General features: G+C 38.8%; 1 protein-coding gene across 1 annotated transcript in view; it reads left to right on the forward strand.

Annotated features, from left to right (window-relative positions):
• The window catches only part of SGCZ (sarcoglycan zeta), a 3,417,736-nt gene that overhangs the window by 1,168,186 nt on the left and 2,232,816 nt on the right, over positions 1-16,734 (forward strand). The gene's annotated exons all lie outside the window — the stretch shown is intronic.

The following is a 16,734-nucleotide window of genomic DNA, read 5'->3' on the forward strand; positions in this document are numbered from 1 at the left end:
AGAATGCTTCCCAGTTGTTAAGTTAATAAAGAGATAAAGCTATACTATAATAACTTTCAGAAAAATGGAAACATGACCCTAAAAAAGTTTGGACAGACATTAAAGAAATTGTGCATCCCAGCCATAAATTCAGCTCTAACTCCTCTCACAATAACCCGTCACTCGAAACTGCAAAACAGTTCAACTCTTTTTTCATAGATGATACAGCATCTCCAACCAAGGATTCCACAGCATGTAATCCTACCCCGCCCAGCAGGCACATATTAATCCCATCCACTTTCACATTCAATCCTTTGCCATATCCTATATAAAACTACTCTTAAACTCCTACCATGTTCTACTTCAACTGATGACCTTCCAAGAGAGTACCTTAAAACAGCAGCCAGTTTTGACAACCCTGTCTGAGTTCTTATAAATAGGTCAGTCCACGTACCCACATTCCCTCTGTCTGAAAAAATGTCACACATTATCCCTCTCACAAAGAAATTCAACAGACATTACTAATTTTAGACCTATAGCAGTCTTATTCCCCCCCTCTGAAATACTTGAAAAATGTATTCAAAAACAATTTTTAAATGAAGAACTCCTACCCCCCACTCAGTAGACTTCAGTCCTTCCCATATTACTAACACTGCACTTCTAACCTATATAGCTACTGTCAGTTAAGCAAGAGATAGCAAACTAGTCTCCTCCTTATTTTTACACTTGACTAAACCCTTCAGCACAGTTTATCACTGCAATCTTCTACTTCAAATGACCTCATTAGGTTCTCTCTGTCCATCCTTTTATGGCTCAAATCAACCTATCCAATAGGTATAAGTCAGTAAAATGAGACTCCACCCTCTCTCCATACCTCCCAGTCACCACTGGTGCATCACAAGGCTCTATCCTTGATGCCCTCCTCTTTAACATTCTCACCAACACCCTCCACACATCCATACAACAGCCCTCCCTGATACAGTGTGCAGATGACTTGACACTCATTTGCACATCTGGCAACATTACTCAGAAATCTTCAACGGCAACTGAAAAATGGCTCTGTTCAACCATTAAAAAAAAAAAAAAAAAAAAAAGCTACTACTTTTTTTCCCCCCAAATCCCTCTCCCATGAAAAAAACAAAATTGAAAGTCCTGTCACCTCTGATAGTGATAGTGGTTGGTAATCATAAATTCAAACTGCATATACAAAATTGGAAAAGAAAAACTCATATCAAAAACTTGGGATGATTTATAGAACCAAAAACCTTTTCAACGACACAAGTAAAGATAACTTTGCCACTACTTATCTCTCCCCAGACTACTTTTGATGCTTCCATACTCAATAACCTTCAGGCATCACAAAAATCAAAACTTGAGCAATGCTATAACAGAGTTGCTAAATTTGCAGCAAATACCCCTTCAGAACCCACCACTGTACAGCACTAAAGAGCTTAAATTGGTTAGAACTACCCCATCAACTAACATATACACAGCTTCTTACCACCTACACAATTATCCAGAATCCCTCTGCTTGTCCAGCACTAAATAATATTCTACACAACTGTGGTCTCAATTGGTCATTATGATACAATGGCCAAAAACTGTCTGTCCACAAACCTATCAAATCTGCTGGGCATTTTCTTTACTCATACCATGTTGCTAAGGTCTGAAACTCCTTAACTGTATCCATCAGTTCAACACCCTCCCCTGCATCCTTCAAATCTATTTTCAAAGGTTTCCATGCCAAAAGCTGACTCTGTTCTTGCTCAACAAGATAAACTATATTCCTAAAGCTAAGCATACCTGTTCATAACTTATATCGTTTTACTCTCCCTTCTTCACTTAATTCATTACTTCATTCAATTCCTTTCCCATTGCTTTCTCTCTAAATATACCATAATCCCACTTTTCTCTCACTTTGTATTGCAGTCCTTGTTTTCATTATACTAACTTACCTTTGATTTCCCTACAAACTGTAAAAATATCTATCATCATCATATAACTTCTATTTTAACCAATGTTTTCATATTCTGTCTAATCTGGTCTGTTAATTTACTTTTGTGGACTGTAAAAGTATTGTTCTTAAAATACTTTATAATACTAAATTAATAAATAAATAATTTTTTTCAGAAAATGTTCTGAAATGCAAAATGTGTATAGGTTGCCAGAGGTGTGACATTCTGTACCACATGAGTGTTAATGAAGTTTAAGGCTACTAAACCCACCACAATTAACATCTGAATTCAATGATGTTAAAAATATTATCCATTTAAAACTATTCCATTAGCTGTCAGAATGCAATTGCTTGACTTCCAGCCTCTCTGTAGCCTAAGCTGTTCTTATCCCAATGACTTTTAACTTCATCTAACAAATAGCATAAACTGTTTCTAATCTGAGCTAGATTTATTGGGGAAAATAGAAATAAATAACATTGATAGAATTCCAGGGCTGTTAAATGCAATAATAAAAAGCTATGTAAAGCCTATGATAAATAAAACCCTAGCTACTTAACAAAGATCAGCAAAAAATAGAAAATTAACATAAGGAATATGAAAACATATAATTGATTAAAATTAGCACCTGAAGACAAGGATAACCATAAATCCTACTTTAACTTCATGAGATGATTATGAAAATGCACACATCATGGCCTATTTTAGTTCATAATGGTATTACTCACTCACTAATATACTTGAAGATAAATCTAGTGGCATCTTCATACTAGAAACCGTCACTGAATTTATATGCGGTTTACAAAAAAGAGTGAGGCCTTCTCCTGTTTGCTTTTCATCATGCATTGTCTTAACATTGTGCTTTTAGCTTTTCTCTTCAATCCCTCAAGTTCCTTGAAAGGCTCCTTCCTGATTTTTCTGCCTTCTACACCAGAAGTCTTTCTCCTTGTTTCTGCATTTAGTCACAAGGCATTTGTCATTTCTATCTCACAGTTTACTCTAGCTCTTCTCTTTCTCAACCGATTTGTGCCAACATTGTTAACTTCCCTTTGTACCTTTTGTTCTTGCTTCACTAGTTCTACCATCTTTCTTGAAACTCCCAGCCTCCTTCACTAGCTAGCACCATCTTCTCATTTTGGTCTTTATCCCACCCCTTTTATTGCTTTTTACCTCATCTAGTTTTGTACTTTTCCACTGTTTTTATTCTTTGATTATTCTGATTCTCTTTTATAGATGTGTTTTGTACACTTATGAATTTACCTCTCTTTTTTCAAGCATGTGTTGTCATTTTCTGTCCATCCTCTCATACTTTAATTATCAGTGGTGCATGTTATGACACTGTTGTTTCCCCTATCTCTATACCCTTGGTATACTTTTATTCTCCTTCATTGTTTAACTACCTTCTATTTAGTACTCTTAGCTGTGAAGTCATCCTCAGTATTTCATCTCCCCTCCCTTGCTCTTGTTACATGTATTGCCTTTCTTAACCCCTTCGTTATGTCCAACTCCTGCTATAATGTCAAACTTAATCATCCTTTCTTTCATTTGTATGTCTGGGATTTCCATCATTTCCCATCATTTTCTCATACTTCAACGACTGAAAAGAAGGCTGTATCATCTTTATTCTGCCATAGGTGCACCATAATGTACATTTTTTCACTTCAGTCAGTGATTGTACTATGTACTACATACCATCTCCCCTCAGCAGTCCTTTGCTTTTCTTATATCCAGTCTTTTTATTTTCAGTATTAAACCCAAACCTCTATTGTCTTATCTGTTACTTGTTCTGTCATTCAAGTAGGGTATGCCTTTTTGCTGTCATTCTTTTTCTTTTTTTAACTTTTGCTTCTTATAATATTCCTATCATTAACACTTCTCCTATGCACCTTCTTGTTGTGTCTGCTCTATTTACTTGGCCTGATAACCCTGCACCTTTCAGTTCATAAGGTAATCAACTTTTTTCCCTGCTCCTGCCCCTACTCCCTTATGTTTATATGCCTTTTTCCATCCTTTCATTTTGTTTTATCCCCATATCTTCCTTCTTTTCATTCCTTTATTCTCTGTAATTTGCCCTGTCATTTAAACTTTATGGGCTTCTTCCTTTTTATCCCATCAGAACTTATTTGTATAGTCCTGGCCCCTGATGCAGACTTTATTTGTACAGGCCTGGCCACTTGTGTCACACCATGCTGGGTCTATCACGCATCCTCCTATACCCCAGGACTTCTTCTGGTAATGCTGGGGCCAGTTGTGGTGCTAAGGGCATCCTTAGAGCTGCTTTTGTCTGTGTTTCTGACAAATATGGATATTATTTTTTTTTATTTATGCCCTACTAACCTCCCTTTCCCTGTACCCACATGCTCTTTGATTGCATCCCAGGGCATCTCCTCTCCTTGGAGCATGCCTCCCCTTAGGGAGAATATCAACAAACACCCTCACATTCAGAACAGGCACGTCTGTTTTTTCTGCCTCTCCATCTTGCAAGTGAGCCACTATTCAAACCCTGGTCTGCTGTGCCGTACTGAGGGCTATATCCCAATTCTCACCAGAGTGGCTTTCTATCATTCTCTCTTAATCTCAGAGATTTGGAGTCAACCACGCACCCCCTACAGTCTTTAGTTTATTTGCAACATGCAAGACATATGTATCACTGTCCACTCATTTATTTTCATTTCTTTATGAGTATACCCATTCCTCTTCCCCATATGTGTCCCTGTTCCTTCTCAGTCTTCCTTTTTCTATCTTATTTTTCCCCTCCTCCTCCCTTCATGATGTTTGCCCCATCAGTTTGCTTCTCATCTCTTCCTTCCTTCCTCCTCCTGCACTAGTCTGCTTGCAGTTTGTCTCCTCCCTATGCTTCTTGTCTCTTTCTCTTCAATGCACTGGTCTCTCACATTATGTTGTTTGCCCTTCCTTAAGCCTCTCTTAGTAGACAGTGTCCACTTTTGTCTGTTGCAATTAAAGTGTGGAAAACTGACAATGTCAGTCTTTTTGTGCTCAAGCTATCCTTACTTTTGTAATGAAAAGGTTAATCATAAGACCTCAAGGTATATCCCCCACCCCTTTCACCAGCATAATGTTATGTTGCAAGTCCTGCTCCCTGCTTTTGTCTTGCATGTTTTTATTTTCTTCCACTTCTTTTATTTTTTTCATCTTTACTTTGTTTCTGCAGTTTATCCCTACATTAATTCAGTCATTATGCTTCTTAGCCCCTTATCTATGCAAAGTTCTTTGGATCAGTGTTATCAAATCACTCTGTGTTTAAACACTTACATTCTTTAGGTAATATGCTCATTTGTTTTAGTACAATCTGCCCTTTGTTCTCCTTTCTTCGATTGGCAATTCTTTGCTTTTCTTCATGTTTGGCTGTGTCCTCTTCCTCCTACGAACATTCAGATCAACTGTTCCACTTTTTTTCTGGTTCAGTCTCTTTGTTTATGCCTCAGTCTTTGCACATTCCATTCTCAATGTACATCTCCCAACCCCACATCTACTGATTCTTCTTGGTGCATCTGTTTCCTTTTTGTGGCTCTTTCTGACTACTTGGTGTCATGGACTGTTGCATTTCACACAACCATCCCCACACACACATACACCTTTTTTTGCAAACTACTATTTCATTTTCTTCTCACCTCTATAGTAATCATTGCCTGTTCCTGAAAATTATGTGCCTCCTTTTTATTTGCTAGCTGTTCTGACGTGAGTCATGCCAGTCAGTACAAGTTTTATTGGCTTTATTGTATTCATATGAAGCCTTAAGTGATTTTTAATATTTTAATGCCATTTCTATTAAATTCTCCCAATTTATTAGACTTTATATTTAACTAATTTTTGCAATATAAAGTTTGATCAACAATAAAATAAATATCAATATTCTTAAGTCATTTACTATTATGTCTGATGAAGGCATGCGCAATATGGCAAATTTCCAATAAATAGTAGCCTTTTGGAATAATAACATTTTTATTTTCTGTTGTATAGTTGCTCTTCGTTTACTATCCTGAAAACATTGTCTTAGCTTTCTTCAGTGCATTAAGGTGAAAACATCTACAGAAAACATGTGACTTTTTTAAAGGTTCAATATAAGCATTATGAATCATCTCAAACTGCATGCAAAACAGCTTGTTTAGCGGAATTTATTTAAACTTTACATTTTTTACTTGTTTTTTTTTTTTCATAATGAAATAATCATAAAAGAGCCACAAGTATGTGTAATGGTATAGTTTTAATCTTAAATATAAGACTATCCATGTGCAACTAACAGTGGGTAAAACTGCCTTCCAGTTTATAGCCTGCTACAGACCAACCTCCAAACCCAGGAACCCCACTCGGCCTTCCTGAGAACACTGGAAAATATGAAGGTCTCTCCAAACACCATTATATTGGGCGACTTCAACTACCCAAACATAGACTGGGAGCCTTACTCTAGCTCCAACACCCTAACCCAAAGGTTCCTAGAATTTATAAACTCAAATGCTATGGAACAACTTGTTACCACTCCCACAAGAGGGGAAAACATACTGGACCTGATCATCACCAACATGGGGACTCTATGCTCCAGACCAGAAGTGTATCCCTCACTGGTAAGATCAGACCATAAACTAATCTCACTGGATATTCACATCCCGACCCCACCCCCTGCCCAGAAAACCACAGTGAAAAACTTCTCTAAAGCAAATTTCACACTCCTCAAAACCAAGGTGGAATCCTTCAAAGCCCCCAGGCCTGTGGAAAATACGGCCCAGACCGCAGAATCCTTTATAAACGCATTCTATGAACACCTTCAGGAATGCATGGGTCATGCGATCCCAAATAAAACCAAGACCCAATCCTCCAAAGGCAGACGTCCTGTCTGGTGGACCCCAGCCATAGTCAAACTATACAATAGAAGGAGGAAGCTACTAAATGATAGAGCAAAATCCCAAAAAGGGAAGGCATCACTGATCAGTATTGGCAAAAAACTACAGGCACTCAATAAAATTGTCTAAGGCCAGCTTCGAGAGAAAAATTGCACAGGACACTAAAGATAATCACAAGGCTTTCTTTAGTTATGTTAGAAACCTGGGTGGTAATTCCCAGATATGCTCAGAATTAGTCCAAAATGACAAAAAATACACTGAACCCACAGACATTGCCAACATCCTAGCTGACAGGTTCAGCGCGAACTCCCCCCCCCTCCTCACCAAAAGGGCAAATATCTATCCCAGCAGAGTGCTGCTCCCTGACATCTCAGATGCTCAGGTAAGAGCCGCCCTCTCCAAAGCAAAAAACACAGCATCAATGGGACCAGACGGTGTCCCGGGCTGCGTCCTACATGAACTCCAAGAAGAGCTAAACCCAAACATAAAACTACTGTTCAATCTCAGCCTTAATACAGGATATGTGCCCAAAGAGTGGCGTACAGCAACAGTGGTCCCTCTCCATAAAGGTGGTGCCTCAACGGATCCTGGAAACTATCGCCCCATAAGCCTGACTAGCTTGGTCTGCAAAGCTATGGAAAGGATCATCATGGACCTCATAAATAAAGATATTTGGGACCTACAGACACTGGATCCTACCCAGTTCAGCTTTGTTAAGGGCAGATCCTGCCTCTTAAACCTGGTTGATTTCTTTGAAACAGTCAACAAGGCCATTGACGAGGGGAAGGTGGTCCACACAGCCTACCTGGACCTCGCAAAACCTTCGATACAATACCCCACTCGGGCATTATAGATAAGCTCACCAGCTTAAATATAAACCCCTATGTCACTAGATGGATTGCAAACTGGCTCAAGGACAGAACCCGCATGGTTAGAATTGCTGGAGCCATGTCAGACTCCAAACCAGTTACAAGTGGTGTCCCACAAGGCTCAGTCCTGGGACCTCTCTTGTTCGGTATATATTTCTCGGAGGTACAGGCCAACACGGAAGGACTGTGGCTGACCAAGTTCGCAGATGACTGCAAACTGGGCGCCATAATCGACTCTCCAGCCGACACAAGCATCCTCCAAAAGGGCCTCATAGAAACAGACAACTGGTGCCAGAGCCATGGCCTCAAGCTAAATGCCAAAAAGTGTATAGTCATCCCCTTTGGCAAAAACAAAGTGCCCACAAATTACCACATAGGTGGTAATCCATTAAGTACAGAAGAAGTAATTAGGGACCCAAGTTGATAGCAATCTCTCATTTGACAACCACGTGGCCAAAGTGGTTAGAAAAACATTTTATATAGCCCACCTAATCATGAAGGGATTCACATCTAGATCAGGGGAGGTCATCGTGCCTCTTTACTCATCCCTCATCAGGCCCATAATTGAGTACAATGCCCTTTTTGGGATGTACCTCACCAGACACCTGCAGCAACTGGAAAGACCCCAAAAGTACCTCACCAAGAGGATCAAAGGGCTTAAACAGATGCCATATGCTGCCCGGTTAATGAAACTCCAGCTCTACTCAGTGGCATACCGCCTGTTCAGAGGCGATCTGTGCCTGACATATAAAGCCATGTCCAACCCAGAATTAATGGACATACTGCACCTCAGAAAATCCAAATCCCATCGAGCTATGCATTCGAGAGACTTGAACCTCAGCACTGAAATAAATAGGACATGCTGGAGGGACAGATTCATAACCCAGAGGCTCCCTTCACTCTGGAATAAAATCCCAGTCCAGGTTAGGCAGAGTCCGTCATTGACTCTCTTTAAGAGGAATCTTGATGAGTGGATGGGAGATCATAGGTTTACCCCGGGTATCACTTCTGTGTCACTGTTAGACAGAGGCACAGTATACTAACCTCGAAAAAGGGCATAGCAAAATAAATTTAAAATGGGTGGAGAAAGCCAAACACATTCTGGCTAGGCTTATAAATGCCCTAGGGCAGATAGCCTAGTATGAACCTATGAACCTATGAACCTATATGTTTTCAAGATTATATTTATTTGATATGAGAGCTTATCTGGAGCTTTGATTAAAAGGATTTATTTTCAGCTTCATTGTTAGAAAATAATCTGGATTTAAGTAAGTGCTATATTTTGCTCAATATAGGTTACTATTCTTTAGCGAGATTTAAACTTAGTCTTAGCTGATCCAATGGTTGTAGGTCAGTAGTGTGCCATTATGTGCAAACCTGTTGTTGCTTTAACTTAAGAGCTTTTACTGACTCTAACCGGGCCTCCTGTCTATGGGATGTATTTATCTTGTAAAAGGATAGACAGTAAGATGTGTTCACTTCAGCGGATTAATTAGGCATTTAAAATACATAGGTTCATAGAGTCATAGCTTCTTACTAGGCTTCTGGACAAAGGGACACCATTAGGAGGCTCACCCACAGTGTGTATAAGTAAGTAGATATTTTCCCACATACTCCTGTTAAAAATTTGCAATCGCCTATCCTGTCATCCAGACTGGTTTAAAGGTTGCTGGGGAAGTACTGTGCTTGATAGATAATGGGAACATATTTCAGAAATGGAGCATACTTTGGGTCAGGTATCTGTCATGCTGTCTGGTGTTGTTGATGTAATGTTGTATGTTTAGGTCTCTAGAATGCTTGTGCTTGCCTTACCACTATTTCTGGATAGACAAAGTAGTTGACGGAGTTCTTGATTACTTATAGCATGGGAAGCTAAATAGAGATTCCCCCCTCAGGAGCCTGTATGACATTGTGTAGAAGGACAAAAAACAGTTTTCACGTATCAGAATGATTAAGCTAAAACCTCAAATAATTTTTAAGATGCACAAATTTAGATCTGCAAAGTACTAAAAGACATACTAAAATAAGTTTACATTTGCATGAAGGTCAAATTTCAACTGGTCATTGATAATGACCCTGAGTATTTTGGTAAGAGTTTCAACTGTGATGGGTGTGTTATTGAGGGAAGTGATAGGAAAATAAGGTTTAAGATGATTCATACTTTTTGGAATGAAGAGCAGGAGTTTAGTTTTCTTAGGGTTTAGGATTAGCTGGTTCTTGTTGAGCTAGTTTTCAATAGAATTAAATGAGTTCTGAGTCGTTGTATGTAGACCTGACAGGGTGTTGGCTATGGTGATGATTGTGGAGTCATCAGCAAATTGTACCAGGGTTGACTGTGGTGTGGATATGGATAACTGGTTGGTGAATATGTTTAAGAGTGGAGGACCCAAAATTGAACCTTGAGGGAACCCAATCTTTTTGTGAAGTTTAGGGGAGATAGTAGAAAGCCATTTAACTGATTGGAGATGATTCCTGAGTTAGCTAGAGAACAAGGAGATAGTAGTGGTAGACAGGTTGAGTTCAGAGAGTTTGTTTAAGAGGAGGGGGTGAGATACAATGTCAAAGCTTTTGAGAGGTCAAGAAAGAGGCAAGATACATGTTTGTTCTGGTCTCTAGCTTGTGAGATGGTGTTGATGAAGGAAATGAGGTCTGTAGAGGTACTGTGTCTAGGCCAAAAGCCATGTTTGGTGGGGGGTGATTAGCTTCTTTTGTATGAGGTATTGTAGGACTTGTTTGTATACACATTTTTCCAAAATTTGAGAGGGGTGATAGGATTGCTATGGGATGAAAGTTGGGCAGGTTGGTAGAGCTGCCTCCTTTATGGATAGGTAATGTGTAACATTTTTCCCAAATTGCAGGGACTTCAGCCTCAGTAATGGATTGATTGATGAAAACTGAGATGGGTAGGGCAATGGCGTTGGCTGCTTTCTATAGAAAGAGTGGAGGGAGACCATCTGTTGAGGTGGAGAAAGGTTTAAGTTTAAGAAGCAGGGATTTAATGTACTTGGCAGGTGTAGTTTTTATGGAGAAGAGTGAAAAGGAGTTATAGGGTTTAAGAGGGATGTTGGGTGGGGTACTGTCAGTGCTAATATTAGGATGGTTGGTTAGTTTGCTAATCGAGTCTATGAAATAAGTGTTAAAGTTAGTTGAAGTCTAAAGCGAAGTGCTTGAAGGGTTAGGTTGAAGAGAGGAGGGGTTGCCAGAATGGAGGATGTGGTTAATTGTATGCCAGCATTTCTTTTGGCTATTAAGTTGTGATGTAGAAGGGTTAGTATAGTAGTTTCTCTTATCATTCGTGATGGCTTTTTTAGTGAGGTTGCATAGATGCCTGAAGTGTTGGAAGTAGGAGGGGAGTTTAGTTTTCGTCCAGAGCTTCCAGGTTTTATCTCTCTGAGCCATCAGGGAGTAGGTAGAGTTTGTTAACCAAGGGGATGTGGTAGTTTTTATTCTTACATTACATATGAGGGCCATGGAGTTGAGTATGTTTAGGAATGTGTCGTTAAATTCCAGTACAGCTTCATTAAGGGGTAAGTGTCTGAGGGATGACCAGTTGATAGCTGAGAGCTGGCTGTTTAGTATGCTAGAGTCAACATTTGTTGATTTGAAACATGCTTTGATCTTATGGGGTTTACACATCTGAGGACTGAAATGGAGGACTTTAATTTGGCAGTGGTCATTAAAGGTATCAGGCAATGTTTCAGGGAAGTGATATTTATGGGGGTGAGATATGAGAATTCAGTCAAGGACAAATGATTGATTAGAAGGTTTAGAAGTATAAGTAGGTTTGGATATTAGCTGGGTGAAATCATGTAAGTTAATAGAGAAGGAAGGGGCTTCAAAGGAGAGAGTTAACCAATTTATGTTGACATCACCCATGAGTATGGTTTCATTGGGGAGATCATTGCAGCATAAGGAAAGAATATTTTCCAGTACTTCATTGTTGGTGCCAGGTGGAATGTAGATTGCAGCTACATTAAATGAAGTATGGGTGGTTAGTTTACAGTTTGCAATAAGATGTTCTGCAGGAGAGGTAGGTTGGCAGGAGGTAGTTAGGGAGGGTTAGAGCAAGGTGATTAACAAAGATGATGGCTACTCCACCTCCTTTTTTCATGGTTCTATCTAGTCTCAGGATGTTATAGCCAGGTGAAAAGATATATTTGTCAGTCATATGGGTTTTAACCATGTTTTGTAGAGGGCAATGATGTCAGGAGAGTGTTGAGATATCCAAGAGTAGAATTTGGTAGCTTTGTTTGTTATGCTTCTCATATTAATGGAATATAGATAAATGTGTTTTGGTGGGATATTAGGGTGGGGAGAAGTGGATGGAGTGGAGGTGGTATCACATGGGGAGGGGAGGCCAGGCCCTGGGTTGTGATGAATGTCACCTCTGAGTAGAAGGGAGAGGAGATTGGGGATAGGATGTGGAGTGGGGGTGGCAAGTGGATAGTATTTTGGTTTTCCTTTTGGGGGATTAGGTTTCCAAGTAACTGACTTTATTTTTAGAGGAATGGGTTTTGATTTAGTAGATGGTGGTATTGTCATGAGTAAAAGAGGGGGTTGTTGGAATACTGTGGAATAGATAGAACTAGGTGACCTGAGGACAGGTTTGAGGGGAAAGCTATAAGAGGAGAGGCTGTATAATATACTTAGTGTAATTAGCAGTGCTAGAAGGAGGGAGAAAGGAAGCCATGCTTAGTAGTAGATGGGCAAGGGATTGTTGCAGGAGTGGAGGGGATAAAGGTTGAAATATGTTTAAGGAGTATGAGCAAAAGGTGTCAGAGTTTGCTAGCACTTGGAGGAGAGACTTTAAGATAAGTCAAATAAGTGCAAGAAGGGAGGGGTGATTGGTGGAGTGATTGGGGAGATTGTGAGTGGAGGACTGGGATTAGAGGGTGGGGTTTAATGGGGAGTCATGAACTGAGGGAGAGAATAAAGGAAATCATGCCAGGGGTGGGTGGGAATGGGGGTGGGGTAGATGAACGTACTGAGCCCGAGTGGAGCTGGCTGGCCCCACTGGATGAGGTAAGTGGATGGACCAGGAAACAATCAGTTAGTACAGATTTATGCAGGAGGGTATAATAGACTCAAGCTTAGGGGTTTGAACTTAGAATTGTTTTAAATAAGTACTTACTGTCAGTCAAAATAAATGATTTTGTAACTATATTAGTGTGAGTAGTGTAAGTGGCTTAGTTAGGTGGGATGCAGGAAGAACAGTTACAAAAAATATTAAAAAGAAAACGATTTCTGCTAAAGCAGAAGCTGTTAGCCCAGTATTCATCTGAACAACAGACAGCTAATGCTTCATATATTGTTTGCTGTTCTAGAAACCTTAGCTGTGAAACTCCACATTAACATTTTATTAATAACAGCAGGACATAATCAAAGGATATGAATTTATGGGCAGTGACTGATATACTTTGGGCAGTAACATGGCTTTTGCATTTTTAGCTTGCCTCTGATCTCCAACTTTGTTAGTCTTCTGCTATTACCATAGCAACATTTCTGCTGATTTGTTTTCAGCATTTCCTTTATTTTGTATTAATTTTATGGTATAATACTTACTCATATATAAATCTCATGAATTCTCTTTGCACTGTGTTTATGGACTGTTGTCAGATATGACAATAACAAGCATCCCTTATCTTGAGAATATAGACTTCAATGCACTAATCACAGTTTGATTATTTTGAGAAAATGTAGTAATTATACAGAAATACAAGATTCTTTGCTTCTTTGAAGTGAAAGAAAAAAATGTTGTTATGGTATGCAATGCAGAAAGTACAGTGAAGCACTATTATTCTGTTTCATGTAAAATTCCTGGTCGCTGAATTGCTTATTCTTTTCATTTCACTATTTCCAGTTATGATTCATGTATCATCATAAGGGCTTCTCTTGTCAGTTTATTGGAAAGTATTTTGTCATCTTTGAGCAATAAGCCATTGACAAAAATGACTGAATTTAGTTTTTTGTTCACAAGTCTCATTTCAGCTATGCTTTCTATAAAATTAAATGTTGGTAAAAAGCTCTAGATGCACCAAACAGCATCTAAAACACATCTATTTGAGTATACCAGCCTACTAACCCCCAGCTTTATTCAATTGTTTCTTCAAGAGTTAATTAATAATAATCTTTGTCTTGCTCATTGTGATGTCAAGTTTGGCCACAACCATTGCAGTGGAATGTGTTTGCAGACTGTCAGGTAACCATTTTGGACATTTGAAAAGACAGCAACCATAAAATTATGTCTTGGGGCCACTGAATAATACATTGTCAGTGTTGTTTTGTGTTAACACATGCACACACACTCAAACCACACACATGTGCGTGAGAGTGCTAACTCTATTCCAAATAGCAACCTGCACACCCTTATTCAGAAAGGCTTAAACTTAGCACTATTAAACAGTATATCAAACTTTTGTCATAAGCATGTATGAAACTCAGTGTCTATTATTTGCAGAATTTAGCACTAACACAGATACATTTTGTGAAAGCGGCAAAACGGCCCTCATAAGCATAGTGCATTCGATATTATTTATTATTTATTATTTATTTGTCATTTGTTAAGTGGGTTAGTCCAGCTGAGTCAAATGCCCATTTTCAGTGGAGACCTGAGTTGAAAAGCTCCAGAAAAAAAAAATGACAAGAAATTAACATGCATACGTTCAAAAAACAAGAAAATTACAAAGTTATATCAAACATTGAAAAAAGCAAGAAAAATAACTTAGTTATATCACTGCACACATTTACAGTAACACAAATAATGTGCAAAGTATAAACTGCAGAGTGAACAGTAGATCAGACTTAGGTTCACCCTAGTACATCATTATATTACAGAAAAACAGAACTAGATTAGTAATAAATACAATATAGTGTTGCTATTAACAGAGTATTGGTAGTAAAATGCTAAAAGAATTAGAGTAATGAGAGGAATATAGAGGTGTGTGTGTGTGTGTGTGTGTGTGTGTGTGTGTGTGTGTGTGTGCGTGTGTGTGTTGGGGGGAGGGGGGGTTAAGTAGGGTCCTGACATGGGCAGAAGCTAGAATTAAGAAGATAGTTTTTATGTTCAGTTTTGAAGTGGGTCGAACAAGTGATGTTACAAATATATGGTGGGAGATTGTTCCAGACCTGGGATACAGTGCTTTTATAAAGAAGTTTACCAATGTTTTTGTTGGTTTTATAGATATTAAGAAGGTGTTGTTCACAGCTGTATAGAGTTTTGAGAGGGGCTGTTGAGGGATATGAGAGAGGAAAGGGAAGGACAGGCTGAGGGTTTGTTTAGTAAGGTGTGATTAAAGTGTAATCACTGAAAGAAGAAGCTGGAAAACTCAAGCCATTGAAGCTGTTTTAAAGAAAGGCAATGCTGGGATTTTTATTGGTGATTGCTGGCAAATTGAGCTATGTTGTGATAAATTTGTTCCAGTTTGGTTATTAAGGTAGATTGCAGAAAAATGAGTATTGGAGAGGCATACAAAAGACAGGTTAGGAGAAAATTCTGTGCCAGAGAGTGTTTAGGGTTATAGGCAAGGAAATGATTCGATACAGTCGACACATTTTTTATGTCTTTTTAATACAGTGTTGTATAAGGAGGTCAGATTGTAATTGGTCATCAGTTATAGTACCCGGAAGTATAGTGTGTGAATCAGCTTTGATAAGGGTATTGTCATGTGATGAGATGGAAAATGTGGTTTTATGGTGGTAGAGATATTTAGAGGCTGAGGGTTTGTTTAGTAAGGTATGAGTAAACTGTAGTTGGGAAAGAAGAAGCTGGGGGAACTCAAGCCATATAACTCATTGGATAGCAAGTTGGCTCACAAATAAAACTCAGGAAATTAGGGTGGGCATTTCTACCTTCTACAATTTAAAAAAGACCTGTACCTAGCAGTGCATCCCAAGCTTCAATCCCTGGCCAGTCTTCTTTCATTTTAACTTCTTAGAAATCAAAGTAAATGTTAAGTGTCTGTGGCTCAAGTAGTTTGCAGAGAGCTATAAACTTCCAAAATAAAAGGAAGGCCTTACCACCACGGCGGAGATAAAATCCAACTGTTTAAAAATCCAACTGCTTAGTAAATTAGACACAATAGAAACAACACAATCCAAGTAAAACCAGGATAGTCTGTAATGATAAAGCAAACAGGATTTATGCATTTTTACTGCCTAAATGGATAAAGAGTCATTGGACACTTTCCTCAGTTTTATATGGGGTTCACAACTAAATCCAGTAAGAAGAGGACTAATATAATAAAAAAGAAGTTATTTTAAATCTGAAAATATATATGCAGATATTTTGGGTAATGAAAAATATAAAAGAAAGAAAAAAGAAAAAAAATGATAGGACAAATAAAAAGAAGTACAGAAATGTAAAAAAAAAAAATCAAAATAAAGGAAAATGAAAGTGTAAGTTTACATTATAGAATATAAAATAATATGGATGAAGCTGATAGGGATAGAACATAATGGTATAATATGATTTTGGAAAAATATTCCCCCGGATTTATTATCCCTCTGTGCAGCACTAGCTTAGTCCTGCATGGAGGTGGCCGTTTAGGAGCAGGACGGCAGCGCTCCATGCATAGTAATAGGGTGCGCTGCCTGAGCTCCTAGGCTTACACGGAGCATGTAAGAGGGCAGGGGGGGGTGTGCCTGAGAGCAGAGCTCTCAGAATATTCATGCCCCCACAATGAAGAACAGCAGAAATGGGTATGAAATGAGTGAGACTGCTCATAGGTGACCGCATATCCCCACCAACAGTCCCCCTTGCTTACAACAGCAACAGTATATATAAATAAAATGAAGAAACCCTTTATTTATTTTTTTTAATCCGATTAAAGCTAACCATAGATGCGCAGGTGTGCCCATCGCTTAGCTATGGTTAATGCAGATTAAATGGCTGAAGAGGATAATAAGGAAGATTTATGCAAATGAAGCAGCATAGCAATAGTGTATTTTGAAGAGCTTTCGTCTTACGAGCAGGCATTTCCGGTTCGAGTCCCACTGCAGCACATTTCATTTTCCATGGCAAAGCACGTTATGAGTAATATTTATGTTGCATAACCCACTAAATAACATATTTTCATG

Source organism: Protopterus annectens, chromosome 2.part1 (genome assembly GCF_019279795.1).
Source record: "Protopterus annectens isolate FY-2018-M chromosome 2.part1, PAN1.0, whole genome shotgun sequence".
In the NCBI taxonomy this organism is placed as follows: Eukaryota; Metazoa; Chordata; order Ceratodontiformes; family Protopteridae; genus Protopterus; species Protopterus annectens.